The sequence below is a fragment of the Phymastichus coffea genome, unplaced genomic scaffold (assembly GCF_024137745.1).
Source record: "Phymastichus coffea isolate CEN01 unplaced genomic scaffold, Cenicafe_Pcof_1.1 PCOF00040, whole genome shotgun sequence".
Taxonomy (NCBI): Eukaryota; Metazoa; Arthropoda; class Insecta; order Hymenoptera; family Eulophidae; genus Phymastichus; species Phymastichus coffea.
This window is the reverse complement of record NW_026706851.1, coordinates 1,652,830-1,680,492: the sequence shown is the minus strand read 5'-3', so window position 1 is coordinate 1,680,492 and position 27,663 is coordinate 1,652,830.

Sequence of the window (27,663 nt, the reverse complement as noted above, 5' to 3'; positions counted from 1 at the left end):
TATTTGAGATTGTAAGTTAAATGAGATCTTACTGAGAGTCTATGTCTAGATAAGGCATCATGCCTTATGATGGATTATGCCATTTCCATAACATAAATTGCTTTGACTTAATAAAGAGAGCTATTCGCAAAAAGTGACTAATTCTAATATGCTTAACTTTGCAAATAACTCTTAACTCAAATTCAATGCTTTGAAAGGATGATTGGATGATTTTGTTACATATTTCACTCCGGTTTCGAGATGATTCTGTTAATTCTGATTTGACAAAGATTTGACAACTACTGAAAACATGAGCTACCTTCATTCGTTTTCAATTTTATTACTTATCAAAGATATTGAATATTAGGAAAAATGTTGAACTATACAAACAAGAAGTATTGTTGAATAGAATATTTTAATCTATATAACTGACGGTATCTTTTTTCTAGAAACAATATTCATTCTTAAAGGAGGCAAGGGGAATTAAATAAAATGATTTCATGGTATACTAACTGTAATAGAAATAACTGTATTTATAGGAATACACACGCTGTCGCAATAAAAATAATGAAAAAATGTTTTCAGCGAACCATTAGCAATATATTTATCGCTACTATAACTCATATCCGTAAATATAACGATATTTTGTTATGCTAACGCTGTGTTAGGTAATTTTCTGCATATTGTGCAAAAATTACCAAGTATCAAATCATCGGTACAGCTTAACTAATCTCTTTCGTTGCGTTAATCATGAAGACTATGCAAACACTATACTATCTAGATTTTTTAGAACCTTTTATAACCGCTACTCAGCTACTGAAAGTAAATTAGATTGGATTTGCATTGATTTGAAGGTAAATAAAGGTATGTTCTTTGTAACACAGGCTCTTACTTTACGTAGAGTTTTTACGGATAGGTTGGTTAATATTTAAATCGATATCTGAACAGATAGCTACGTAGAATAGCGTTATCGTAGCGCAAAGATGATGGTGGTGTCTCTCGATAATGATATTCCATCCATTCGTTGTTTAGTCCGACGGAGCTTTAATTGTAATTATTAAAAATGACCTGGAATGCGAGAGCTACACGGCAAATGCCGCCTATATTGTATGCAAGCAGTAGGCTCGAGTACGAAAATTGACTTGAGAATGATAGTGAGAATGAGAGTTATTATGTAGGAAACAAGTGGTAAACTGTTATCTACGCGGAACGAAGCAACATTCGGCGATAAGTAAAGGAGAGAAATGCGCGGGAAAAATGATTTATAGGGCAATATTGGAGAGAGCGTTATCTGCGAGTGGAGGTAAATTCGAGGGAAATAATCGCGCGAAATGTGTCTGCTTGGATTTGATGTATAAAAAGTTGGCATCTTCGCGCGTTGGGGTGGAGAGAAGGTGGCGATCCGGCCAAGGGCTGGCAAGCATAGCGCCGCTAGGAAGGTGATCCATTCGTCATAATATAAAAATGGATGTGACAGGCTTATCTGCGGCCATTTCCTGCAGCCGGGCCCGCGAGAGCTCGCTTGTCACTGTGGCAGCGAGGTAATGATCATTACTGGGCTCGTTCCCCGTTGCAGACTTTCTTTTCCGAGTGGCGTTCTCGCAGGCGTCGCTCCGAGGAGGGCATGGCCGAGGACGTTATAGCGCGGAGCGAAGAACAGTCGAAAATGAAGGAAAGAAGAGGAGCGAAAGCGAGAGAGAGAGAGAGAGAGAGAGAGAGAGAGAGAGAGGTAAAAAGAAGGAATGTAGTAGCGGTGGGATCCCATGATATACGCAGAGTTTCCCCTTCTGGCTCTGGTCCTCGCTACCGAGCAGTTGTATAGGTGGCAGGGCCAGGGCAGGGCAGGGGGCTGCAAGATGGCCGCCGCTACATAAGAGAAGCACTTCTCCTCCGGCGAGTTTATGTGTCGTAATAAATGGTAATTTAAAACAGCGAGAACTAACAATTTCTTTCTTTATTTCTTCTCGACGCGCGCCCGCGAGTGCCGAGTGCCGAGAGAACGAGCGTGGGCCGCGAGATTGGAGTCGGGGGAGGAGTCGGTGGCGCGCGTCGCCGAGGCTAAGCCGCGCGGCAGCTCGCCAGGCAGAAATAACGCCGGAAACTCGCCGCAGGCGCTGACCAGATTGACTCTTGGCCGAGCTCTCGCAAGCCCGCGAGATGCCGAGGCGCGCACCGGTATCGAGTGCTGCGTCGGCAGCGCTGATGGCATTAGCATTGCCGGATAAAGTTGAGCTCGCGCGCGAGGCGCAGATGAAATGAGATACCGCGGCTGAATCATGCATGAGAGAGCAAAGCCAGGCGTAGGTGCGAGGCAGCGAGGCCACCAGCGAGTTCGCCAGCTCGCGGCGCTCGCGCTCAGCCCTCGCCTCGGTTGGCGCTCCGCAGCTCGCGAGTTTTCCGCCGCAAACCGAATAGGCTGCGGTATTCAAATGGCCACTCTGCCCTCTCCAGCTCGCTCGCACTCTCGCTCCGCCGCGCGACACTTTATTAAACGGCTCATCTGGCATGCAGGGAGCTCCAGCTGTATGCCTCCAGCCGAGCGCTCGCAGAGACGCGTGTAATCGCCGAAAGCCTTTAGATTGTTCCGGCCCTTTTTCATCTGCGCGGCTCCTTCGCTTCCCTATCCAGCAGCGCGCTCCTCCTTTCGGAAGCCCGCGCCGGCGCCCCGAGACCTCGTCAATTTTCATCGAGCCCCCTGCACGCAACGGACAACCTGCACTAGGCTTCTTTCTTACTGACACGAGCTGCTCACCATTAAATCTGCCGTTCTGCCTAAATTAGCCTCCTCCTGCGTCCCGTTCGCTCCTCCTGCTCGCACGCACAACGAGCTTGCGCACGCAATCGACAGCTCCGTTCGCGACCAGCTCCAACTGCCTACTCTGCGTTACCACCGCTATCTATACTATCCTACACGCATCTTTGCATTGTTTGCTCGCACCGATACCCGCCAGCGCCTCCTTCGATCGTTTCGATCTTTTCCCAGTTGCTGCTCATTTGCTCGACAACCTTTCCTTTCGCTGCATTCGAGCCAAAACACAAGCTTGCAGTTCTTTCAAATTGTGTAACAATTTTATTGTTCCATTATTCTTTAACGGATCAAGCTTCCTCAAAAATCATTTTTTTCTATATTGTATATTTTTATCTTACCTTTCATCTGATTTTTTATCTATATTCACGTATGTATTACATTCAAATGTTTTGAGTTATCCTGATTCGCTCGAGGTACATATTAAAATGACAGTTATTCATACTCGTTCTGACAGGCTTCGGAAATAACCGAAATCGCTGGGGCACGTACCAGCTCAAAATCGGAAGGACTCGACCGAGCTTCTGGAGCTTTAGAAAACCATATTGCTATCTATTTATATCTACCTTGGAATAATTGGATTCGTAAGCTATATCCAAGTACAAAAATTTCACGCTAATTCTAGAAAAAAGTATCGGACAATGTCATGATAATTAGAATAATTATAATTTGCGTACGCGCTTAGGAAATAATGTAAGAATTAGACCGCAAACAAATTTTCTCAAATTAAAGATTAAATTTTAACAGTGATGAAAATAATACGATTGAAAATTTCTGAATTTAAGAACATATGAAAATTATTGTTATTATAATGATATAAGGTTAATTTTGATAAAATGTATTTTGCTAGCCGTCGCAAAGTTATGCTTCTAGCGGCGTGCAGACAATTGTACGTGGTTTTATCGTACACATAAACTATTGTGCGCAAATCAGCATATATCAATTCTTACGCTGTTTTACTGTGCACAATAATTGGTATGCATAATAAAACCTTGCACAATTATCCGCACGCCCTTCTATCAAGTTAATAACGAAATCCCCATTACAATCGATGGGCCATTTTTCAGATATGCGAGCGACACATAAAAAAATTCAGGTCAAACACAGAATCTGCTTCTTTTTAAAGTTTGAGCTAATTTCAGAAGATTTTTTAGAATATATGTGAACGAAAGACCTTTTTTCGTGTTACACGAAAAGAAAATAAAACGTGTCAATTCGAAAGTCGGTTGAAATACATCGAACTCGTACAATGATACCAGTTCATATTCGTATAGATAAATATTAGAAAAGTTTTATTACCTTTCAAGAAGAGAAATCTTAAAAGTAGATGCATGTAACGTAATAATCATTGTTCGAGTGTTAAAAACTCTTACGTTCTATTTATGTCTTACTCACATGGAATTATTGCGTTACTTTGAAAAAGAATATAATAAAAATGTTGAAACTGCCTGAGACAGCATTTGCTCAAAGCTCGCATACTCGCAATAGAAAAAAATTATTTTGATGAGCTAAAGGAGACTGGTGGAGTTGAAGCCGTTTGACCGATGTAAAGATTCAGTGATCGACGTAAATTTTGGATAAGTTTGTCAAAATTGAAATTGTTGGGTTGTTGCAACCATAAAAGTAGCAAGATGGGAATGCAAGTTTCTATAAAAGTCGATCGTTTTGTACGTTGGAACGGTAATGAAGCGCATGGAATAGTACAATAGGTTGCATAATAAGCTAAAGTTTGCGGAGACGAAGGCATTAAGCGCCAAGGCTTCGTGATTCGCGAGGAGCGAAGGAATGACGGTAGACCAGCATTATTTGTAAAGTAAGGCGAATAAGCGCGGCCGGGCCTAGCAAAAGGCTGAGCGAGCGAGCGAGCGAGCGAGGCAAGGCACGGCGATGAAAGTAGTTTGTAAAAACAGGGCTCCGATAAAATTGGCTTCGACGGAACGTGTCCTTTGGTCTGAGAGCGAGAGAGAGAGAGAGAGAGAGAGGGAGAGAGCGTGCAAGCGGTAGCGGTGGCGGCGCACGTGCGCAAGAGCGCAGCTCCGCGTTATGCTAATTTATCTTTTAATCTTGCGCCTGATGTCGCGTCGGCTGTCTTTCTAACAGTATTTTTTGCTCTGCTCCCCGCAAGCAAGCTCTCGCACCTCGCCTTCTCTGGCTCTGCGTGACGTACGACCTTAATTTTTCTGCTTTGAATAAGGCGCACTTTCGGGCCACTAATCGTTGCCGCGCACCTAACGACTCGTATTTACACTCGGCTAATCCGAACCTGTATACCTATACACGCACGAGATGTGATTTGGTCGAATTTTAAATTTTAACGCGGCATCGTCAAGATTACCATCATAATTCAATTGAACTCGGCACGTGGCGCCCCGTTTTTCCAGTTTAGCTAATAATTCGTTCAGCCAATAAATCGCGCTGATTAGGCAAGACGAGGATGTTTGCTCGACACAGTCATCTAGCTGCTTTGAGAATCTCGGGCTTGATGTATGTACACAGCGGGAGCAGAAATCAGGCCGTACAGCGGCCGCACCGGGGGAAAAGCTCGAAGCGCAGCACTGGCGCTGCGAATCTCGGCTGGCAGAGCGAAGAGCGCAGAGGGAAGAGGCAGGTAGGACAGGCGGGCTGGCGCGGCTTCGATTCGCGATCGGCGGGCCCGTTCGGCGAGACGCCACGGCAGCCGGAGCAATAAGAAGCCAGAGCGCGGCTGGAGGCGAGCGCTTATGCATTTATGCATTCGTATTTTCAGGCGGCCCGCAAGAAGCGCCCGCGTCCTCTCCGTCGGCAAAGCCTTCTTGCGCGACAACGAGGAGAGCGACTTGGCGGAGAGCAGGGCGGGAGGGTGCGGCAGCGGGGGGAGGGGAGCCGCCGCAGCGCCCGAGCAAAGTTGCCCCGGAATAATAATACACTCGGCTCTCGAGAGCTCGGGAGCGAGCGGCGCGCAGCCAAGGGAAAAAATCTGAATACATGAAACGTAACGACGTCAGAGCGAAAAACCGACAGACAGCCGCGGGAGGAGAGCGAGCGCGGGCTCCCCGAGAAAAACCGCGCCGGCCGGACCGGGCTGGCGCCGGCTGGCGACCTGGCAGCAGCGCCTCCTCGTGCAGCCGCGCAGGTCGGCCCGGACGGCGGCGTTTTCCCTGGGGCGCGAGCGGTCCGCGTGGCGACGCGCGGGGAGAACCGGCGCCGAGGCCCGAGGAAGGAAGGAAGGACTGCGACTCGGGCGGCTCGGGCGGCTCCGGCGGCTCCGGCGGCTCCGGGAGAAGGGCGCTGGCCCGAAGCTGCTCCGCGGCTCCGAGTCGAGTCCGTCGGCGGCAGCTCTCGAGCCGCGCTGGCTCCGCCTATCAGAGGCGCGCCGCAGCACCGCCGCCTCGCGCTCCGGTGAATACATTTAGCCTGGTTAGTTTACAAATGAATACAGCGATTGAGGCAACTTATAATATCAATGTACCTCGGCGGCGTCTCGCTCGCGCTCGCCTGGCCGGCCGGCTCCAAAGCTCGCCCTCGCCCTTTCGCTCGCTTGCTCTCTTTCAGCCGGCAGCGCCGCCGCTGCCGCCTCGGCGCTTCCATACAGAACGGCCATATTAACTTGATAATTAGCTCGGTTATACGACTTGCAGATGAGCAAAGACTCGGGACGGACGTCGGCTACCCCTCTACCGTGGCCGGGCCAGACGCTGCCGGCGCGCTGCTGAACCGCCGCCGACGACGACCAGCAGGCAGTTCCTCCGCCAGACTCAAGGCACACTGCGGCTCTGCCAGCCTCGGGACTCGCGGCTCGCGGCACCCTCGCCCGCGACGACTTACCATTTCAAATTTCCTCGCTGCCTGCTGCCTGCTGCCTGCTGCCTGCTGCCTGCTGCCTGTTGCCTGCTCGTCTCTCCTCCGAACCGGCATTCCTCGACCGACTCTGCCGCCGCGCGCATCCACCTCGGACCAGCCTCCGGCTCAGACCAAGTCTGCGCAGTGCCATCGCCAGTGTCAGTTTCAGTTTGTTATCAGTGTCAGTTCGCATAGCAGTGCTACGACCAGTCGTTCCGTGTCGCCGCGTGACAGGTGGCGCTACGGGCGCTCGGCCACTCGCACTGCCCGACCCCGGCGACCCCGGACTGGCGCCTCCTGGCCGGCGCGCGTCTGCTTCGGGAGCACGTCCGCCTCGTTGCCCCCGGCGGCCGGCGGGCCAGCTTCTGCCGCGGCCGGCTCCGTCGCCGCGGAACTCGCCGAGGATAGCGGCCATGTTTGGCCCTCCCCCGACCTCTCCCCGCGGGCCCCCCCGCCCGCCGCCGAGCTGCAATGCCTGCACCTGCATGCACGCGCTCCTTTCGCACTCGGCTTTGTCTCTCTCTCTCTCTCTCTCTCTCTCGCTGCCTTTACTCCAATGTACGCACAGCGATCTCCCGCTAACGGCCGGCTTTGTTTCTCCCTCGCCAAATACTTGCCGTCGCGAGCGATCTTACGTGACGAGGTTTGCGCATCAGTTCTCGATCGACCACGACTTACTGCCTTATCGCTTTCGATTGCACGCGTATAGCGCTGTCTCTTCGTCGGACTCGTACTCTACACTCGTGTTGATCGTCTCTCGACGAGCAAGGCTTTACTTTGAAAATGGTAAAAATATAGCCGCGAGAGAAGGTGTTTGCGCGCCGATGGACTAGGCGAACGTAACGTTGCGTCCCGAGCGCGTTCGCGGTTTACGTGCCGTCACGTACAGACGCACGTTTCGAGTTTTATACTCGAATAAAATCCAAATAAAGTGCTCCCGCAACTACGTGTCCGAGGGACAACGTTAAAAAAAAAAACTGGTCACTGCTGATTCCCATGTGCCCGACGAATCGTGGGAGTCGGGACGTGCGCGCGTGGCTTTGCTGCCTACTGCCTATTGGGCGCGCCATGCGCGTTGACCGTCGCTCGCTCGCCCGCGACCCCAGCGTCGCGACATTAGCATTTACGAGACATTAAATTTATGCCCGAAACCATTTAACGAACGCTTGCAACTTGCTTCAGTGCATGTTAACAGCCGCGAAGCCTTTCTTCTCAATCATTCAAAGTAACTCGAACATTAGCTATGTATCGAGCCACAATGCGCGCTACTGCTTAAGCGACGCCTTCGATCAGTTGTAACCACGTCTGGCAAATTTTTCTATTACGCCATTTGCATCCGGACAAATCTTTACTCAACTAATTCTCGCGTCTGTAAACGGACATTATGATCGTGGTTTATTTAACGGTCGTTTCCTGCTGTGTTTCTTGCTTACTGTCCGCTCGTAAACACATCATTTTATTTGTACATTAAAACAAGTTTCCGGAAAATCAGCTATCTTGCGAGACTCGTCAACTTTTACTACTTCATTGGGCAAATGTTGTTTGAAATTGACAATGTCTGTTTTCCGACATAGACTTTCAAATTTCTGTCATGGATTCAAGCTCCTCGCGAATGATTCCTACAGCGTATAGAGAGTCATGTGTGTGTGTGTGTGTGAGATGAACTGGAATACTTTTTAATTTTCATTGCAGCTGACAATATCGAGCCTGATATTTACTAGCGATTGAATTTATCACCGTTTTTTTAATTTTCAGTCTTTCGCCAATGGTTTCAGAAACGTACGCTACCCTGATATATTCCGCTAAGTATTCAAGTAGACGTGTGATACTTCCTCGATAATTTCATTAAATTTAACCACAGCGTTCTTTTTAATTATTATAGATGCCGTATATAAAAAAATGCTACACTATAATACAATTGCTGTAATAAAATAACTTTGTTTTTTATGGTAACAGCTAATTACTTTGAAGAAAAAGGTTCAATAACTCGAAAGCAGATTATTACTTTGGAATACAATTTTTAATACCTATTTCAGTGTTTATATAAGTTTTTTTCTATAATTTTCAGAAATAAAGTATTTTAGACAATCATACAACTTTGTTAGTGTAACATTGTTTACTCCAAGGATATTCGAGTCCACGACTGGAAATAAAAGACAGTACAGTATAATTAAAATATAACGCAGCTATTACCAAATACAGTTGACCAATTCATATGTTGTTGTACGTCTTCGGAAATTGGTGTATAGTTTTTTAGAGATTCATTCACTCATTGTTAATAAATTAAGATTCCACTAGTATAAAAGAAAATCAGACAAAAGCCGTGTACGAGTTTTAGTATTTAACTGCTATTACAAGCGCAACACGTAATGAAACTTTGTTTACTTAGTTTTCTAAATGATCTATTTCTCCCCTCTCTCGTTCTCTCTCTTGTCAAGAGCTGCTTCACAATCTGTTTATTTTCTTTTCGCCTCACCTATCTCAGATATTACAATGAGATTCGCTGATGTTTTCGGAGTTTGTAAATGTTATGGATTGAAAAGAAATAGGAAAAAAGGAAAGCGACAAACAACTGCATGGTTAAAATGTCTTTGGAATGAAGTCGAGGAAATTTGCACGATCGCGTGATTCGAGCAATGAAACGATCGATCTTCGGGAATCTGCAGAATCATTCTATGCACAGAGAGAAGCGTAGAGAAAGAGTCGGCGCAAGATTGTCGATGATCGAGCAGAGAGAAGGAGTGGTATGCGATGAAAAGTGCAGAGAGAGCCGGAATCTCGGGCAAAGGTCGAACGTGATCGAAGACGGTTTCCACGGGGTCGTCGATGATGAGTGATTTACCGGTCTAGCCGCTGGCCACAAACTCGTGGGCCAGCTTGCTCGATTACTCTTTCGTCAGCTGGTTAAGCAGGTTGAAGCGCGCTGGCTCTCTTTCTTTTTTCCTCGGCGGCCACGTAAGCGAGTATACAGTCAATTAAGCGAGTGGCAGGCGGGCCAGGCGTTACAGTAACACCTGTCTCAAGGGCGTGGGTGCCGCTGCGTATATTCGAAAGTAATGTATGCACCCCTCGGTTCGCATACGTGTATAAAATGGGCCACCTGAAGCTGCAGCACGGACGGACGGCCGGCTGCTAGCCGCTCAATCTACCTCGCTTGCTTCTCCGCAAGGCCTGCTCGTATGGCTCTCTGTTGGTAAACCGTAATATTAGTTTGATGGGCCAGAGCTTGCCGCGCGATATATCGAAAAACTGCCAGTCGCAGCCTATCACGCCGCCTCGTAACGAGCCCAATCAGTCATCCCGACGAAACCATGCATCATTCCCGCGAATACGCTCTACTCGTGTGCGAGCGGCCAGCACTTCCCTCGACTTATTTTCGATTTTGGCGGTGCAGTCCGATCCGTCTTGATTCGATTCGAGCGCGAAGTACTCGCGCGAGTCAGGCCGCCGAAGCGCGCGGTTGCGCTGATTATTTTCATTAGGACAGGAGCGAGGACGAAGGAGGGGGCGGGGCAGGGGCAGCACAGAAGCGGGAGGAGCAAGAGCAGGAGAGATCGTTATCGAGCGCTTCCGAATGTAATCCGCGAAGCTAGCAGCCGCTCCTGGATTTCATGTTTTTTTCTTAATGATTCGAGCAATTAGCCACGCTGAGTGCTCGCTCCGACTTCTCGCCGCGCGATCTGCCGTCCCGTCTCTCTCGCTTCTTGTTCGCTCCTTTATTGTACTGCAGTCCCGCGCGATCCCCGCCCCCTTCCGCAACTGCTGACTTTACTCCGGAGGTCTCTCGGCCGATAGCGGCCGATAGCCTTTCTCCCGACGTCTCCGAAATCAAGCCCAAATAATCGCTCGGCTCGAGTACGCTTGCCTTGTCGGGAAATCGCGTGCGTTTGTCCGGCATTTAAACGCCCGGATAAACTTTATGACGCGCGAAAAGAGCTGCTTGCCTCTGATTTGATCAATGCATACATATCCATGCAGGCACATCGTCGAGCTAATTATTCTCCAGACAGCTAACGCCTGCGAAAATTGCTCTATCCGTTAAGTGGTTTCGCAAGCATTATTCGGCCAAGCTGATTCGAGTTTGTCCTGGAAAGAGCCGCTGCTGCTTGCCTAGGCAGACAGATCTTATCTTTGGCGAGAATGCTTGCGTCGCGCATCGCTCGGAGAAAGTCAAGAAAAGTCCATCAGGCTGATTATTCAAGAAACCAGCTGCTCGCCCAAGTCGCCGCTAAGCTGCTCGGATCCAAGTTTTTAATGCGAATGAAATCGAATCGAGAGCAGGCGCCGAGTTGAAGCAAGTTTGCCGGGCGCACTGGCGCATTGGCGCATTGGCGCATTGGCGCATTGTTATGTTAAGAGCCCTGAGAGCGCCGGCATTCCGCGCGGCGTGACAATCGCAGCCCGGCGCACAATAGGGCCGCGCCGCCGCTTCTTTGCTCGCGGAGTGGCGTGCGCCGGAGCCGCGGATCAGCCAGCCGGCGCAGAGTGCGAATGCCTGTAGAAATGTGGGCCAAGCCGACGCGCGTGCACGCTCCCTCGAAAGCGTCGGCGGCGGGCTCGGGGCAGTGCGAGCAGAGCTGCGGGAGAGTCGCGCGCGCGATCGAGGACGGCGCCAGTGCCCAGGTCGGCGCGGCGGCATCGCGCGCGAACCAAGATTTACGCCGATGGATGGAGACGCGCGCTCGCCAGCCATATCTGCGCGAGATCGTCGCGAAAGCTCTGCCCGCTAGATTAATGGCGGCGCGCAGGCTTGTCGTCGCGGCGACTCCGTCGTTCGACTACACACACTGCGCGCGGCCCCGAAAGTATTTCATTGCGCGCCGTCGACTTACAGCGACGCGCCGGAGATTTATACCTTCCTGCGGCAGCGGCCTGGCTGAATTATCAGCGCTCGCCTCGCAAACGCCGATGCGACAGCTCTTGCCAGCTTTTTCGCGGTTGTTGCTGCTGGTTTAGCGCCGTGATGACTCTCCGTGCAGCCCGGACTGCAAGCTCGACGAATACGGCGCGCCGAGCGAGCTTTCAAAGAGCCACTGTGCTGCGTCTACATACACGCCAGGCCGGAACAAATCTGTCCCAGCCTAAAAGTACAAGCCCATTTCAATTTAGCGCAATATTATACGAGGGTTATAGGAGGAGGGCGAGCATTTAAATATCGCGGGCGTAAATCCACGTCGCGCGCGCGTTGCCTTGCGTAAGTGACTTTAGCAATATTAACGGGCGGCAAAGAAGCGAGCAAAAAAACGGCGCTCCTCTCTCGCTCTCGCCATGCCCCTTTTCGTATTCATTCTTGCCCGAGCGGCGGATGTACAGTCCCTCTCTCACCCCCATTGCGCGACATCGAGCCCAGCAGCCCGGCAGCAGCTCTCTTGCTTTTCCGCGGAGCGGATAAAAGCACGGCGCTCGCTGAATATGCAAATGTAATTGATATTACTTTTTAAATATTCCCAGCCTGTTTATCGGCAGTCCGTATTTCTAAAAGCTGTGCGCACGATATAGAGAAGGCCTGGCAAGTGGCTTTTAGCAGGACTCTCTCGCCCCGTGCAGTCCGAGAGCAAGCTAATTAATAGGCTAGCGAGCGCGAGACACTAGCGCGCGCGGAGAGATCTCGCCTGAGATAAGGCTCGCGCTGGCGGCGCTGGCGGCGCTGTTACAAGTGGCCCGTAACGAATTACCGTGTCATTAAGGCCGACACACTCTTTTCAACTGCAGCTCCGACCAAATGCCCCTCCGCCGCATATTCGTTTGTTCTCGGGCCAGCGCCAGCGAATAAAAGCCAGCATGGAGCAAGACCTGCGCAAAGCCGTTGCGGCAGCGGCGGCGGATCGCCGGGCTCCGCAGGCATGAAAAGTGCCGGACTAATGACGCCCGGCAGAGCTTGCGCCGAGCGCTGGGCGGGGCGTCAAGCTCAGCACGCGCGTACCTACGTATGGCCGAGTGTGTGCGTGCGTGTGTGTGTGTGTGTGTGTGCGTGCGTGCGCGGGCGCTATTCTGCAGTTGCGTGCCCAAGATAATTAGGCGAGTTGCGGGCGCAGCGCGATGGCGGCCTGTCGAGGTTTGAGGCCGCGGCTCGCCACAGCGCTGGTTTCAACGCCAATTAAACAGCCGCTTGTCAAGGAGACCCGAGCGGCCCTCGCCTCGAAACCGACTGGCGCACGCGATACCCCGAGCCGAGCCGCGACGCCGTTACCCTCGCCACCTCGTGTCATTGCCACCCACGTCAAGCGGCGTGTCCGCCCCTCTTGCCGCAGCCACTTTCTCGCTCTCTCTCTGCCTCGATGACCACCGCACTATTGTGCCGGCACACGCACCTCCTCTTGCACGGACTCTCTGCCCTCTTCCTCTTCCTTTTCCTTTGCTCGCCTCTCTCGCTCGCCGGCCAATCTCACGCTGATCTGATTTCAACGCTCTTCAACTCAGCGCAATTAACGCTCACGTACGCGCGAACGCGGCTCGTTCGGCTCTTCCTCTCGGCGGCTCTCTGACTTTCGCCAATCGGCAAGCAACTTTTTGACGCGCGACTGGCGCAACTAACTCGCGCCTACATTTATACGCGCTCTTTTCCTCCATAGGTTTGCCTTGCTCAACTCGTCGCTGTGCAGCGCGCAGCGTGCACGGCCACAAGGAAAAGCGTTCGCGAGTCAATCTGGGTCAGCGTCGAGCCGTAGTGCCTGCGATAGCTGTCGTGCCTTTCGATAAGAACGTCATGCAGCCCTCGGGGCAGATATTTCAGTCACCAGCGCTCTAGAAAAAACACGGCCGAGCCGGCCGCACGTCGTGCGCTCGTGCCATCGTCAGTGCACCGGTATCTTCGACTGCTTTTCAATCGTCCCGCTTACCAATCTGCATATCCTCTAGTACCAGCTGTTCTAAACTGTGGAGTGCATCGCCCAAAGTGAGCTTCTGCATTTCCGAAAATTGATCGTATATATTCATGTCTTTCCTTGCGATGTGCGCTCTGAAATTGCAATAAATCGATGACAGCTCATCCGAAAATCTTCGTTCCCTACTAGCTCTGCATTCGTACAACTACCGCTCTTCTATACTAGTCCTCTGTACTTTCGACATCTTCTCGTATCCAATATTGTTCACTGCGGATGACTGATGCATTGAATCAAAACTACATCTGCAGCTACAAAATTTAAGAGTATTGCTTCAACTTTCGGGCTACGTTTAGCCACGAAAGACTTGCAATAGTCGGTTACTACTGACATTCACAAGCTATTACGGAGAAAGTGACACGATCGTATCGAAACAATATCTTATTCTATCCATCGGATTGTAAGAATGCAGTCGACAGTTTTAATCAATAATCGAACCAACTTCTGTGCTGTTTAAGCTGCCGGCTCAGCTTTCTGTCTGCTTCGCGTGGCTGGCATGCAAGTAAGAGATTACGCTGATTCATTGCTGTTGAATTGGTCGAGGCCACTGATAATAAAAGAAGCTTGAACGTAGTAGCGAAACGAAGATCGACAAGTGGCAAAAGCGAAGGTCTATCGATATGCCGTGACGCAAATTGTAAACAGGAGGATGTAAAAGATCGAATGGTGAGATTGCGAGTCACGTGTTCGGGAAATGTTTGGATGATGCGAAGAAGCTGACGGCTAGGCCAGTAATATTCAATTAAGTTGACTTTGAAAGGGGAGCTGAGGGCATCAGGCAGTAGCGCAGCACGCGTGCGACTAGCGCTCAATCCGACGGCAATCTCGCAGAGAGCCGCGCTTCGGTTACAGGCGTTGGCTGGCAAAGTAGGGGACCATTAACCCGATGACAAATTATTAATCGCAGGCGCTCCCTTGGAAAGTTTAATCGGGTGTTAAACGGGCCTGAAGCGAGCGCGCGCGCGCGCCTACGCGGCGATAGCGGGCCAAAAAAGAAATGGAGGCGCAACTAGAACGAGGACATCTCAATAAATTAGCTTAAGCTACGGACGCGACGCGTAGATGGTGGTGAGCTGTAGGCGTGCGGAACCCCACGCGCAGCTCGCAGAGAGAAGGTAGCCTGCCCGGACAATCAGCCCCCCGCGGAGAGCCGATGGAGTCGTGGATCCGTCCAGGGGATCCCATCCCGATAGCTTTAATCACTTTTAGCCAGCCACCTTGAAGCTCTGCGCAGCCACCTCGCGCGCACAACAAACGCGCGCACGTGTTCCCGTTCTCGATTTGTAACCCCTCGCCTCGCGCGGCCACTCCATTATACCGCGCCGATGCTCACTTCCATTTTCGCATTCTCGCCCTTATTGCCTTTTCATTCTCGGTTTTCCCATCTCGTTTTTGCCGACCCGTCAACGCGGAGCGTCGCCGAAGCTTGCCGCCGATTCTTTCACCTTGATCCCTTTCACATCCGTTTTGCAATGCAGAAAATCATATAAATAGCACTGTAATTGCCCGAGCAATGTTTATTAAAATATGGCCTAATCTGATCATAGTTTCAAATTAAAATCGTCGGCGTATCGTAGAGTCTATCGCGGAAATCACGTGCTCGCTCACTCGCAACGAAACGCGTCTACCAATTAACTCGAGTCAGAGAGATTCCCCGCGCTCGCGCTCGCGCTCGGCGTTAATTACTCTCCGAGTCAACCTTCGTGATTCCAAGAGAGCTCATTTTTTCTATTTACAGGCTCCGCTGATTACTCGAGCTTGCACTTGAATTGCCTCCTTGTGCCACTTGTTACGGACTTTTTACATCCTCCCAGCCGACGGCCGCGCTGGACTGTTTGTTTTTCTACAAATCTGCCGGTTTATCGTTCGGCGCCAGTAGCCACTCGTTGCCGCCGGTGCACGCACGCATACGCCAAGCTGCCACCTCGCTCGGCAATATTCTACGTACTCGGACGGGCTTATTCCTGCTTATGCCTGCACTGTCGTTTGCTCGACCGCGTGATCGGAGGCAAATCTTGCTGGAACATCGTTGCGCACGAGGTCTCTCTGTACTTTTTTCAAATTGAGACGCTAGCTGCGCGTCTAAGTGTGGTACGGCTGCACCCTCGCGCACTCGTGACAATGGACACAAAGGATCGACTTCGTAATCCTCGTCCAAGTCGAGGTCGAGCAACGTGGAAGTTGGTCGCTACCCCTCGGGCTCAAATGCAATTCCGAGGGGGCCAGGCGTCATTTTAAAATTCACCAATGCAGAATTAGACGGCCAATTTCATTCGACGCCTTGCCGATGATTTAATTCGAAGACCCGTGGGACTAATACGGCAGCAACAGCCCCCGTCTTTCGCTGCTCCGCTCGCTGCCCCCGGGCGAGCCCCGAGCTAGCGCTTAAGTTGATCTGCCTTGTAGCCTCTATCAGCTGCACCCGCAACTTACAATTGCGAGAATCAGCCAAGTTCTAATGTATTTAGGCGCGCACTTGAATAATCGGCAGACCTAAACGCTCAAAAGCCCTCGTTGTTCTCAAAAAAAGGCATTCAGCGGGCTTGCGTTAGTTGTCGGAGAGCGTGATCATTAAAGCTTGAGAATCGACAGGCAGGGGCAAACAGGGTTATTCGTTGAAACGGAAAGAGGATCGAGGAGGATTCTCGTGCTCCTTTTGCGGAGCATGGTTTCCGAAGGAGAGTGCGCCTTTTCCAGCGAGTTTCATCGAGGTAGGTTTGACGAACGCTGGATAAAAGCGGAAGGCGCGAAAACTCGAGAGACGTGGCAGCTCGCGCACAAGACAAATAGTTGGTGTGCAAAGCGAAACGGATGGGAGCGGTGAAGAGCGCGCGCGGGCTGAAATACGCACGTGCGTATACGTATAGAGGCAGGCGAGAGCGCGGCGGCTATACGTATCTCGTGGGCACCGAGCGCGAGCGCCCGTAGAATAATGATTAGCCGAGTCGACGAGAGCTGATGCATTCCTCGCGAATGACGCGTCGGCGGCAGCTGTTGTTGCGACGTACACTGCTATATGCGGGCTCTGTCTCTTCGCGCGCCTCCATTGTCTCCGTTTTCGCCGGATCCGTCTTTATTTAATTTAGCGACAATCACAGTGCCGCGGTTGTCGGTGTGGGCTGCCGGCCGCCGCGAGACGAGCGCATCCAGCGCCTTTATTGCCTTTTTCCACGCCTGCATTTCCCCGACTTTTTACAATTGTCGGGGGCTTTCTTTCAGAGGCGTAATGCGTAACTGGGTCGACGAGCCGTCGCTTCAAACTTTGATGGACGTTTAGCCGAGCAAACGTAGAGAACGCTTTCGTGCGAAATACTGGCGGAAATCCAGCGGCTCTAAATAAAAACGAGTTAAAAACATCGATGTACGGCTGCTGCCGCCAACCGCCACTGCCCATTTTATTTTGACCAATCGAAAACCCTCGGATTTTCGCTTATCGCCAGTCGATGTTATCGTGTCAAGTACCACTGTCGCTCTCGTGGCCCGGCTGCTTCAGCAGCTCCTCGATCCAGTTGCTAATGGCAATTTCAGGCCCTCTAATGATCCCTGATCACGGAAAGATATTGCCGCACGAGTGCGCGGGCGCGTGTGGTGTGTGTGAGTGAATCAAGAGAGTCCGAGTCGCGATACCAAATGCAGCCACGGAAGATGGCCGTGGCAAGTCGGCCAACAGCTCCTAGACACGCGATCTACACTTCCTAGTAGCAACCCTTTCATTTGCTCTTACTGCTGCTGCTGCTGCTGCTGCTGTTGCTTCTGCTGCTGTTTTTGCTTTTGAAAAGGATGTTTGCTTTCTACGGAAAAAGAAAGTCACTTGTTCTCTTTGACTTTGATCGTGGAATTGGCAAAAAAAGACTACAGCTTGCCGACAATTGATAAGAGACGTCAAGCTGCGAAAACCGAATAAAGAACAATGGCATTTTCGTGGGGCAGAGGAACGCCAAAAGGCTAATTAGGAATTGACGCCCTGAGGCAAGATGAGATATATATATATATATATATATATATATATAACGGATTGGGCAGATGCGCCGCGAGTGTCCATCGTTCGATGTGCCTGTCAGCATTGTCCATCAGGGGCACACTGCGCATGAGTACTGCGCATATACCTACCGCATATCTGCACCGCGGCTCGCGGAATCCAAAACCTGCGATTAATCAGACGAGAAAGAGAGAGAGAGAGAGAGAGAGAGAGAGAGAGAGAGAGAGAGAGAGAGAGAGAGAGCAAGACTGTGCGACGCATGGCCCGAGAGGGAGAGCCGCAGTTATACGACTTACTTAGTATGGATGGGTATGCGCCTGCAGAACAGGTTCGCATCTGCCTGGGCGCACGGCGACGTTTTTACGCGTCTGCCAAAAACAATCGTCCTGCACGCTGCTCCGGTGGCTCCTTGGTGCAATGGCACTGTTGCTCGGCCACGTGGGCCTCTTTTTAACCGCAGCAAACGAGACTTTTTTGACTACTCAGCAGCCATCAATCATTGGACCCAATTCCGTAGATGGTTCCTCGGCTCGGCCTCGTGCGGCCAGATACACGAGCGCGTGCTCCAACCTTGTCGCGGCTTCTTTCTCACTCTCTCTCTCTCTCTCAACTCGTTATTCTTTCAAAAAATCCAATAAAACTTAACGTCCTTTTATTCATTGATTCGATACATTATACCTTTCTTCGTCAGCTGTTTGCCGCCAGCTTACATCTATCCATTCATAAAATACAACCACGCTTATTTTATCAATGAAATCGGGCTCGGATAAAAACTTTATTACCAATTTCCATTCACAGAGCACCGCTCTACTACGCAGCATACTAATAGTATTTTATTAGCTCCCAAAACGTGCTCCTAAAGTAGCCATTTGAATAAATCAAGTTGAATCGCCTTTTCATGTAGTAAAATCTGTCCATTTCACTTTATCCTAGTTTCATACTGTTACTTCAAAATATCATCAAGGCAGTGGGCTATAATTACTCGTGGAAAGAGCATTTTCGAATGAAATCTAAGCAGAGAAGTTCGACTTTACAATAAAACTTAGATTTATCCTAATATAACTTTTTATTTCAAGAATGCTGCTCTTATTTGTATTACTGTATTAATCTATTCCAACAAACATTTAGCCATTTAACATTAAGCATTAGGCCATCCGGTAATACGGTATTTTTTTCATTCTCTGTTGCGATGATTCTTTTAAATTGCGGCATTTTGAATTGTCAAAATTTTGTATAACTCATATTGTAACAGTACAGCCGTACTCAAAAGAACACGAAAATATTTCTCGGTTTCAAAGCACATCATAAAATGTGCTAATCTTTTACAACATAGCCTTCACATATTCGAGTGAAAAAGCTGACAAAACAACTCGTTTCATAAAAAATATTTAAAATTCTGTCCGTTGAAAAAAACTCCTCGTTGCAGAAAAGCCTATGAAGTAAATAAACTTATATAATCATTTGTCAGACAACTTCTGCAGTAGAAAATGATATTCGATCTATTATTTATAGACTTTTTACACTACTTTCATTGAATAAACAAACCAGCACTTGAAACAGATTAATAACGAATAAGGATTCATCGAACAAGAGTACAGTGGAGCGGATTACTGACAGTAATAGTAGAAGGGATTAAAATAAGTTGATATATGCGGTAGTTTTTACCGGCAAATGAAGCAAGCTTCTCAAAGTCGAAAAGATGATATAGGCAAAGGGCATTGAAAAAAAAATTGAAAAACTCCATGAATTGAAAATCCCCATGAAGCTCGTTAGAATAAAATAGAATGAAAACAAACTGATAATCGGAAAAGCTTAGCGGAGATGAGTAAAGTAAAAGCGATACGTGATTGCAAGGTCGTTTCTGGAAAAATCTAGCTGTAATAAAAAAAAATCATCTATTGCATAGAGAAAATTAATGAGTAAACGTTCGAGTTGACATTGAAAATGGATTAGACGAAGGGAACAAGCAAATGAAAAGTGATCGGATGAACAAATGATTGACGAACGAAGTAAAAGGCGTATAATAAACCAGTTGGGGATGAATAAAAATTTTGAAAAAGTAATCATGCCGGAGGAGAGGAGAAGCAGATAGAAAAAGAGAAAGAAGAGGACAAGGCGACGCGGTACGAGCAGGGCTGACTGGAGGCGAGCGAACGCGCGCGCGGAGCGACGGCCGTCGGCAAAAAGCGCCCGAGGCAGCTGAGAACGCGCGCGCTGCGGATACGCGTACAAGCGCGGCAGCAAGGAAGGAGGCACGGCTCGAGCTGACCACCGAGCTCGTCCCAAACTTTAATCAATGCATTTAACCGAATTCCTACGTGCGCGCTGTCCCAAATAAAGGCAAGCAGCACCAGCGTCCTGCAAAAACGCATCCTCTCTGGGTTGCTCGGTCCGCGCGCAGCTTTTGCCTGGGCCTCACGCCCCCGTCTCTCGCTCGCCAAACTCGCTTTATATTCCGTCAATGTCTCCGCGCGGGCTCCGTTTCTTTCGATGCCTCCTCTCCCCCCCTGCCCTGCTCGCTTCTTTCGCCCTCTTTTGAATTCGTAAGCCAAATAAACATTATGCGCCAAGAGAGCGGCCTGAGCACAAGCAGCTCTACACCCTTTTCGCAACGCCAAAATCACAGTTAGGCGCTCGAGTTCTGCGCGGTTTCTGCTCCCGCCGTCGCTTCAAAAGTCAGCCGACGAAATCCGTTGATTTGCCAGCCTTCGTCAATTTTAGCGCTTGTATCCCGCAATACCCGACAATTGCCAATTCCGTTCGATGACTGGGATTTCAACTGGGATATCAACTGGGATCCGATACATGGAATGTCGCGGACGAGTGCTGGTTCGCTTAAGCGCCCGTCGTTTGTCACTGCTGAGATAATGGCGCGGTGTCGACGTAGCGTTAGCTGAGAACGTAGTCATCGGTGTAATTGTTGGTGCCAAGTTATTCGCGAGTCGATGAAAAAGAGGCTGGGCAAAAAGCGGACGTGTTAATAGTGCGTTGCGCTGTAGATTTTGCGCGCAATAGGCGTCAGCCTGCAAAAACCAGAGTTATAACAATGGTTTCATTGGCCTTGACAGAAAACGCACTTTCTCACGCAGGTTGGCGAGCAAACGCGTGCCACGCGCGCTCAGCCTTTCTTATCTGTGTAGGCCGCGCAGCGGTTCTCGCTGCCGATTTCCATGGTAGCTCGGACTGAAGCCGACCTGAAGCGCTGGCAAAAAGGAGCCCGATGAAACTTGGAGTTTGTGCCGAGGGCAAACGAACGGGCACGTGAGCTGAACGACTAAATGGCAGTGTGACAAGTGATTCTCAAGGAATATCGGTTACATCCGTAATCGGATGCTGCTCGGTAAGTTTGGCTTCTCGGGCCTTTCGGCGACGTGGCCTGCGAGAAAAGTTTGAAAAGTGGCGGCAACGCCGAGGCGTGGGTGGATGACTCAGAGGCTGCGAGATAATCCGCAGATGATCGGCTAATAGCTTTAGCAAAGAAGAAACGAAGGAAGGAGCTAGCCGGCTAGAAAGTGGAGAGCAGGATGGGTTGCGTGCGCGCAAGCAGGCAGCAGGAATGAGCAAGTTGGCGGCGGCGGCTCTGCTTAAAATTAGCATAAGCTGCGCTCGCTCGCAGCCCGGCGCCGAGAAAAGGACTAACGAGCGGAAGAGACACGAGGCCCCAAAAGTGCTACTGTGCTGCGGATCGTGTAAGCTAAGGGGCTGCTGCTAAGGCACGAGAAAAAACGAGCACAGAGCCTGAGCGCCCGCAAGTAATAAGCATTAGCGCGCTCTCTCTTTCTCTCTGCTATGCCCTATAAGCCTTGGATATGAGTCCGTCGCCGCCCCCCTCCCGTCTACTTTCGTTCGTTCACTCTGTTCCGGAGCGACCAAATTACCCGCGCAGATAAGATTAAAAGAAGAGGGCACGGATTCGACAGTCAAGCTACTTGCGCCCCCTAACAACCAAATCCGTGGCTGAGGCACCGCAAACAATACATTTTCATATTGTTCAGAAACGTGCAAATTGGAGCAAGCGATTAATCCGTCATGCCGCGAGCGCGCTTTTTCACGTCTCGTTGCGCGCCGCCAAATTTGATTAATAAGCGCGCATCCTTTCCTTCCAACCTAAACATAAATATTTCATCTGTTGTTTATTCATTAGCGGAATCACAATTCTCTACAACTCTGATTATATTCCGATTCAATTATTAATCCTCGGCATTTCAGCGAACTGCACGTGAGGCTCGTTAAGGCTGTACATTTTTTACAATTACTCCTCGCGTTGTCAGCCTTATTATTGCCGGTTAGCTTTTCATCAATAGCATGCTTTAGATGAGCTGTCATCGAGGGCCGCGTCAGCCTCCGTTTGCGCTTGTGTTTATTCAATTTTCACGTTCGATTCTAATCTCAAATTTAAGAGTTTTCCATGAGATTTTTATTGAGGCAGACTTTACCTCTTTTTCCGGAGGTGTTAATCTTGTCGCTGAATTGATGGTGTCGCGTTAAATCAGTCAAGAGCCCGATTATCATCATTTCTAATTTGATTGCCGTAACTGAAGCAGTATATATAAAAGAGCGTACAGGTCAACGAATTTCGCAAAACGTCTCAGTGCTGCAATGAAAAAGCAATGGTAGAGCGCGGGGGGAAAGAGGAGAAACGTATAACCGCTGAACGTACACAGTCGATTTAACACCCCGATAAGGAGAGCAGAACCGCGACGTATATACGCAGCGTCGAGTTTAAGGATGAGTATTAACGAACAGGCATTCGAGTCAGGTGCAATGAAAGTGTGACTGCTATACGGCAGGCAATTGGAGCGGTGCACTTGCAGACACGCGCGCTCTACTCGAGTCAAGAACAAGTTGCACCTGTCCCAGAGAGAGAGAGAGAGAGAGAGAGAGAGAGCAGAACGGAAATACGCGTGCGGCCGTGCAGTCGCCGGGCCTTTCTCGGGCGATATATCAAATTGCCGTACTGCTAGGGCGCGGATAAAAGGAATTAGGTAGAGCGCCGCCGCTGCTGCGCGCGACGGTTATTAGCGCGCGCTTTCACGGCCGTTGACGTCCGAAATCTCTCTCTCTCTCACCTGCTCGTTACGCCCGAGCTGGCACGCGTCGCTCCTCTTGTTCGTATCTTGATATCGGGCCACCTTGACCACGCAGCTAATCCGCGCGTGGATCGCTCCACACTTGTTTGCGGCTAATCAACGACTGCGAGCCGTCGCTCCAAACCCTCGATTCGGTTCGCCGCCTTCTTTGTTCTTCGTTTTGTTTTTTAGAGGGCCCTTTCGACGAGTCACGCCAAATGAAGTCGTCGATAAAATTAGCCGCTAGTTTTCCAGAATAGCGTTACTAAGTAGGTCTCCGAGGCGGCCCCATCGCCGCTTGTTTTGACCGGTCAGTCCCGAGGCGCGTGGCAACTCGGCTAATCGAGCACTCGTGGAGAATTGGATCGCTGTCTGACTGCTTTCCGATGACTTTTCAGGCCTGCTGTATCAAAGTTGGCCTTGGCTATTGTCAAGCAGCGACGAGCTCGTTATATTTCAAGCAGGCTAATTGCTCGTTACGCGTGCTGCTACGTCGAGACTTTAAAAAAGATTGCACGCGAGATTCATGAAAATTCATAAAATGAAGAGGTGCGCTGGCAAAGTCCCGATAATTGTGCGTAACGGTGACAATGTGGGAGAAAAATTGAATGGGCGCCGCTCTGGCGTGGCGGCTGCTTTATCGGCAAATCATAAAGCAATTAATAGTGTAATGCTGAAAAGCTGGCGCGGCTGCAAGCAATTACGCTCGGCACAGTGATGTGGTCTTTGCCGTAATCGCTGGGCGCGAAGGAGTCGGAAGGCGATCGGCAGCCGCTGCCACTCGGCAACATCCCGAAGAAAGCACAGTAAAGCTGTTTGTCTGGCGGAAAGGCGCGAAATTGCAGGGGATATGGCCGCGGGTGTGCGGCCGTAATAGTGCGCCGTCATTTGATATTTTGCATTTTTATGCATGTCGCCCGGCCGCCACGTCTCCTATTAAGCCTTATCAAGAATTACGAAGCGAGCGGAGAGCAGGTCGCCGGCAGCCGGCGGCACAGCCTTGGCTCTTTTTCTTCTTGCACTTGATCTTCCTGCGGCAGCCTGGCGCGCGGGCTACCCGACCAACAGACGGCGCAGCGTCCGAGTGCGAGATAAGAAAGCGCAGGAAGCACGCCGCGCAGATCGCCCGACGATAGGCCGCCGAGCTGCCGAGAGAGTCGGGCGGCACGCCCGCGCGCTCTAATTACGCGCCAACTGCCGGCTGCTTTCGTCAAATTTACCGTCATTACAAGAGGAATCTGCCGCGCTCGTCGCTACCGTAGGATCGACGACCAGCTCGACAAATCAAAGCCAGAGCGCGCGACGCTTTGCCCGACCGACGAGCTTTTCGCAATATCGCAAAAACCGCAGCTCTCGACTCTTGGTGTCTGTCCGCTTATGCTAATAGCCAGTTGAATCCTCGACGAATATGACTGGCGCTGCGTCAGGCATGGCCTTCGTTTACTAGCAGCCCCTAATCAGATATAATCTCGGACTTGACGCCACTGATTGGAAAGAGCTCTTTCACAGTAAACAAGTTGGTTGTTTTCTGTCTGTGCAATGATATGTAACGCGCACACGAGCATCGCGCAGTCACTAGCGAGAGAAAGAAGAAAAGAAGAAAAGAAGAAAAGAAGAAAAGAAGGAAAGATGCCGACTACGAGTGACTAGCGAGAGTGAGCGCCGATCGTTTGCGGATGTCGTTTCGGAAAAGCCGATATTTTATTTGGAACGACGCGTTCGTTAGAGCGTCTAACAGGTCTGCGCGCTCGGTCAAGTTGTTTATGCGGCTTGGCGCCGTATATTTAACGCGCGGAAACAGAAGAGAGGACGAGAGGAAGAGTTCTGTGCTGTGTGTGTGTACAGTAGACAGGCTGCGTATACAGCAGTCAAGAAGAGAGAGAGGCGCTCGCGTATCAAGAGCGATGAATATGTATACCTTAATTCGCGAGACTAATTGAATAATTTGTAAAACGCGCGAGACTCGTCCCGCGCGCTCTCTTTCTCCCTCCACGCTCGCGCTCCAGTCGGCAGCACATATCTCATTCGTCTCATTCCGCGCTCGCTCTCTCCTCTCTCTCTCTCTCTCTCTTTCTCTCTCTCTCTCTCTCCGTCGCGCGCGCGGACCGGCCTTGCTTTGCATGTTTCGCAGTGGCTGCCACGGTCGCAGCGTTCCACGGAGTTAAGCCGACAGCCGAGAGTTGCCCTCTCTGATACGCGCTCATCCCGTTGCCAAGTGCAGCGATACAGATAATGCACACACATACAACACTGAGAGCTCTCATTCACTCTCTCTCTCTCCCTCTCTCTCGCTCTGGAGTCTTATACCAACGAGCAAAAACGAAACAACAAAAATATAAAGTCCTCGCCTCGCACCCTTATGCAAATCACTCATAAACTCACCGCTTATATGACTCTCTTTTTTTCCTCTCTCTTCCTGCCTGCCGGCGTGTTCGCGTTTATTATTGTACGCGACGAGAGCTGTTGCACTCGTTTATAATCATGTCGGAGTTGGTATCAGCCGCGTTCACATTAGTCTCCTGGCGATTCCTCTACCTGCAACATTTATTCGCTACTTGGCCGATAAAACCTACACTCGTGGACAGATTGAATTATTATTATTGAATCAATTGAATGAAATTGACTATTATACGCACGTCTTCATCGCGAGTACGTGAAGCATAATTAAAGTCAAATTGTCGGGAATCCTTACACACAGTGGAGGGTAATTTGCCCAAGCATTACGATAAAGCGTGTAGTAATTTATGCACTTCGTGTATCTCGAAGGCGATAACCTTTTTGCATAATGAGGATACGTTTTCGCGCAGTGTACACAGGCGCTCTCTCTCTCTCTCTCTCTCTCTCTCTCTCTCTCTCTCTCTATACCTTACATCATGCAGATTTCAGATTCGCATATCAAGCTACAGCTCTTAGCGCGAGCACGCATAACAAAGCTGCTGCTATTCACACATTGATTTATGGCACGCATTACATACGCACATTTATTTTGATAAATGTTACTTTCTTATAGCGCTCGCCGATTTCTAGTCTATAAAAGCATAACGATACGATGCATCCGCGCTTATATATTCATTCGCGTGTAAGCTTTACAAATTGAATGCAAACACTTGAATTTTTTCTTGTACTTACAAGCAGCTTGCCAGCAATAATAATTATACGGAATAAGTGTGCCGCCTTTTACGATGGTTTCTCTCTCTCTCTCCTTCGTTCAACAATGCATGCTACCAGCTCATTCGTTGGCCAACTTCGGAATAATCGTCTGCGCAGATTACAATTTCGGAATAATATACAATAATAATCCATGCAAATAGATGTACGAGTAAATATTGTACGTCGGTTGAAAAGTAGCCTTTCGCTGTGATCGTGGCAGTCGTAGGGAAAATATGCGGAAGGACATGGGTTGAACCGGAGTAGCGGGGAAGGCGAAAATGGCGAGCGATGGCGAATGCGATTGTAGGTGCGAACAGCGGCAGAGCGTAGGAAATGTTGCGGAACGATATTGAATAAAGAAGGAGGATGGCTTCTTCCTCTCGGTGGAAGGAGAAAGTAGCTCGCGTGTCGAGGCAGGTTGGCTGGTGTTGGTAGCAGTCTGCCGGCTGCGCGGGGAGTAGCGAGAGCAATCGGGCGCGAGCGTGTGCTTATGCAAAGCTGCTCCAAGGCGTGGAAAGCTTTGCAGGCAGGCGGCAGCCGCGTCTTGGAGGCAAAGGTGCGCGGGCGAAGACGGCGCGGGGCAGAGGCGATCGGCTCGTGCACAAAGGGAGTGGCGCGGCAGGCGGCGGCGACGGCGGCGACGGCGGCAGCTCGAGCGAGGCTGCTTCCATTTTCGGGCTGCTCTGGCCGGGGGACGGGCTGCAGCTCCTTTGATCCTCGGCACTGGCTGTTGGCAAACAGCAACTCGGCTGCTGGCAGCCACCGCGCTTTAATACCTCATGCAAATTTCAGGCAAAAGCTCTCGCGCGCGTTTGTGCACGCTCGCCCCCAGACTATATTGCTTTCCCAACAAATCGCTATATCCGATTCCCCGCGTTGCCATTGCCGCGGTCGTCGCGCCGCTGCAGCTTGCACACAGCTATATTCCAACCGACCCGCCCTGCCCGCGGCCCGACGCAGACCCACGCAAGACCACTAGCTACCGTCCTCTCTCGCCCTCGCTCGCCTACATTCGCCGATTGCTCTTGATTTCGCGCTCCTTTGCTTTCGTGCGCTTTGTATCGCCAGCGTAGCGCCACTCGCTTTATTTTATCGCGTTTTAATTTATTTTCAGTCTCTCTCTCTCTCTCTCCCGCTACTTGCGATGCACCCGCGCGCTCTTCGCGCCGCTCTCTGCGTTTTTATGCAAATCCACCCTTTCTGTACCCAGCCTCGCCTAAAAATCATTTTTAAACCAACGACGTTTCATCCTCTCCACTTCCTTTGATGTTTTGCCCCAGCTTCAGTCCAATACTGCCCTTCTATTTTACTTTCATTCCAAACTCCAAACTTTTACTCGCATCTATAACGACGTCTCATTATTCGCCTCGTACTGTTTGACCTATTCCAATACAACATCTTCATGATATACATTCTCCCTATTACGTTATAACGTGGCCGATTACACGATTGTACTCAACTGGACGTACGATAAAAGCACACTTGTACGTCTAAATGTTTGTGTGCAATCATCTCCTAAGCCTTTAATTCTATTTTGCTTACGTGAAGCTACATTTGAGTTTTTCATTTCGTATTTTAATTATTTTGGATGGGAGTATCTAAACCAGGATTGAACGTTCTTATGACATGGAAAACTACGGATATGTAGAATAACTTTGAATGCACTATGGGGTTTGGTTGTTTTACTGTATTTCTAGTTTCGACGACAATGTCGTTAAATGTTATTGCATTATTAGTATTATTTGAATAAAGTTGAAACGTGAATTTGAAGTTTTCCGAGGAGTATTCCGTAGATTGTCTTTAGGTGTGAACTATAAAACAAGCGAGATCTTATCCGAGGCTCCAAAATGATATGTAACTATGCGAACGAAGGTGGGCGGTTAAAGAGAAAAACATAGCAAGGGAGAAATGGTATATCGGTATGAATCGGTTGGTGCCCTGTTCTGTTAGCATTGCCCTGTTCGATTTGCAATCGTTCAT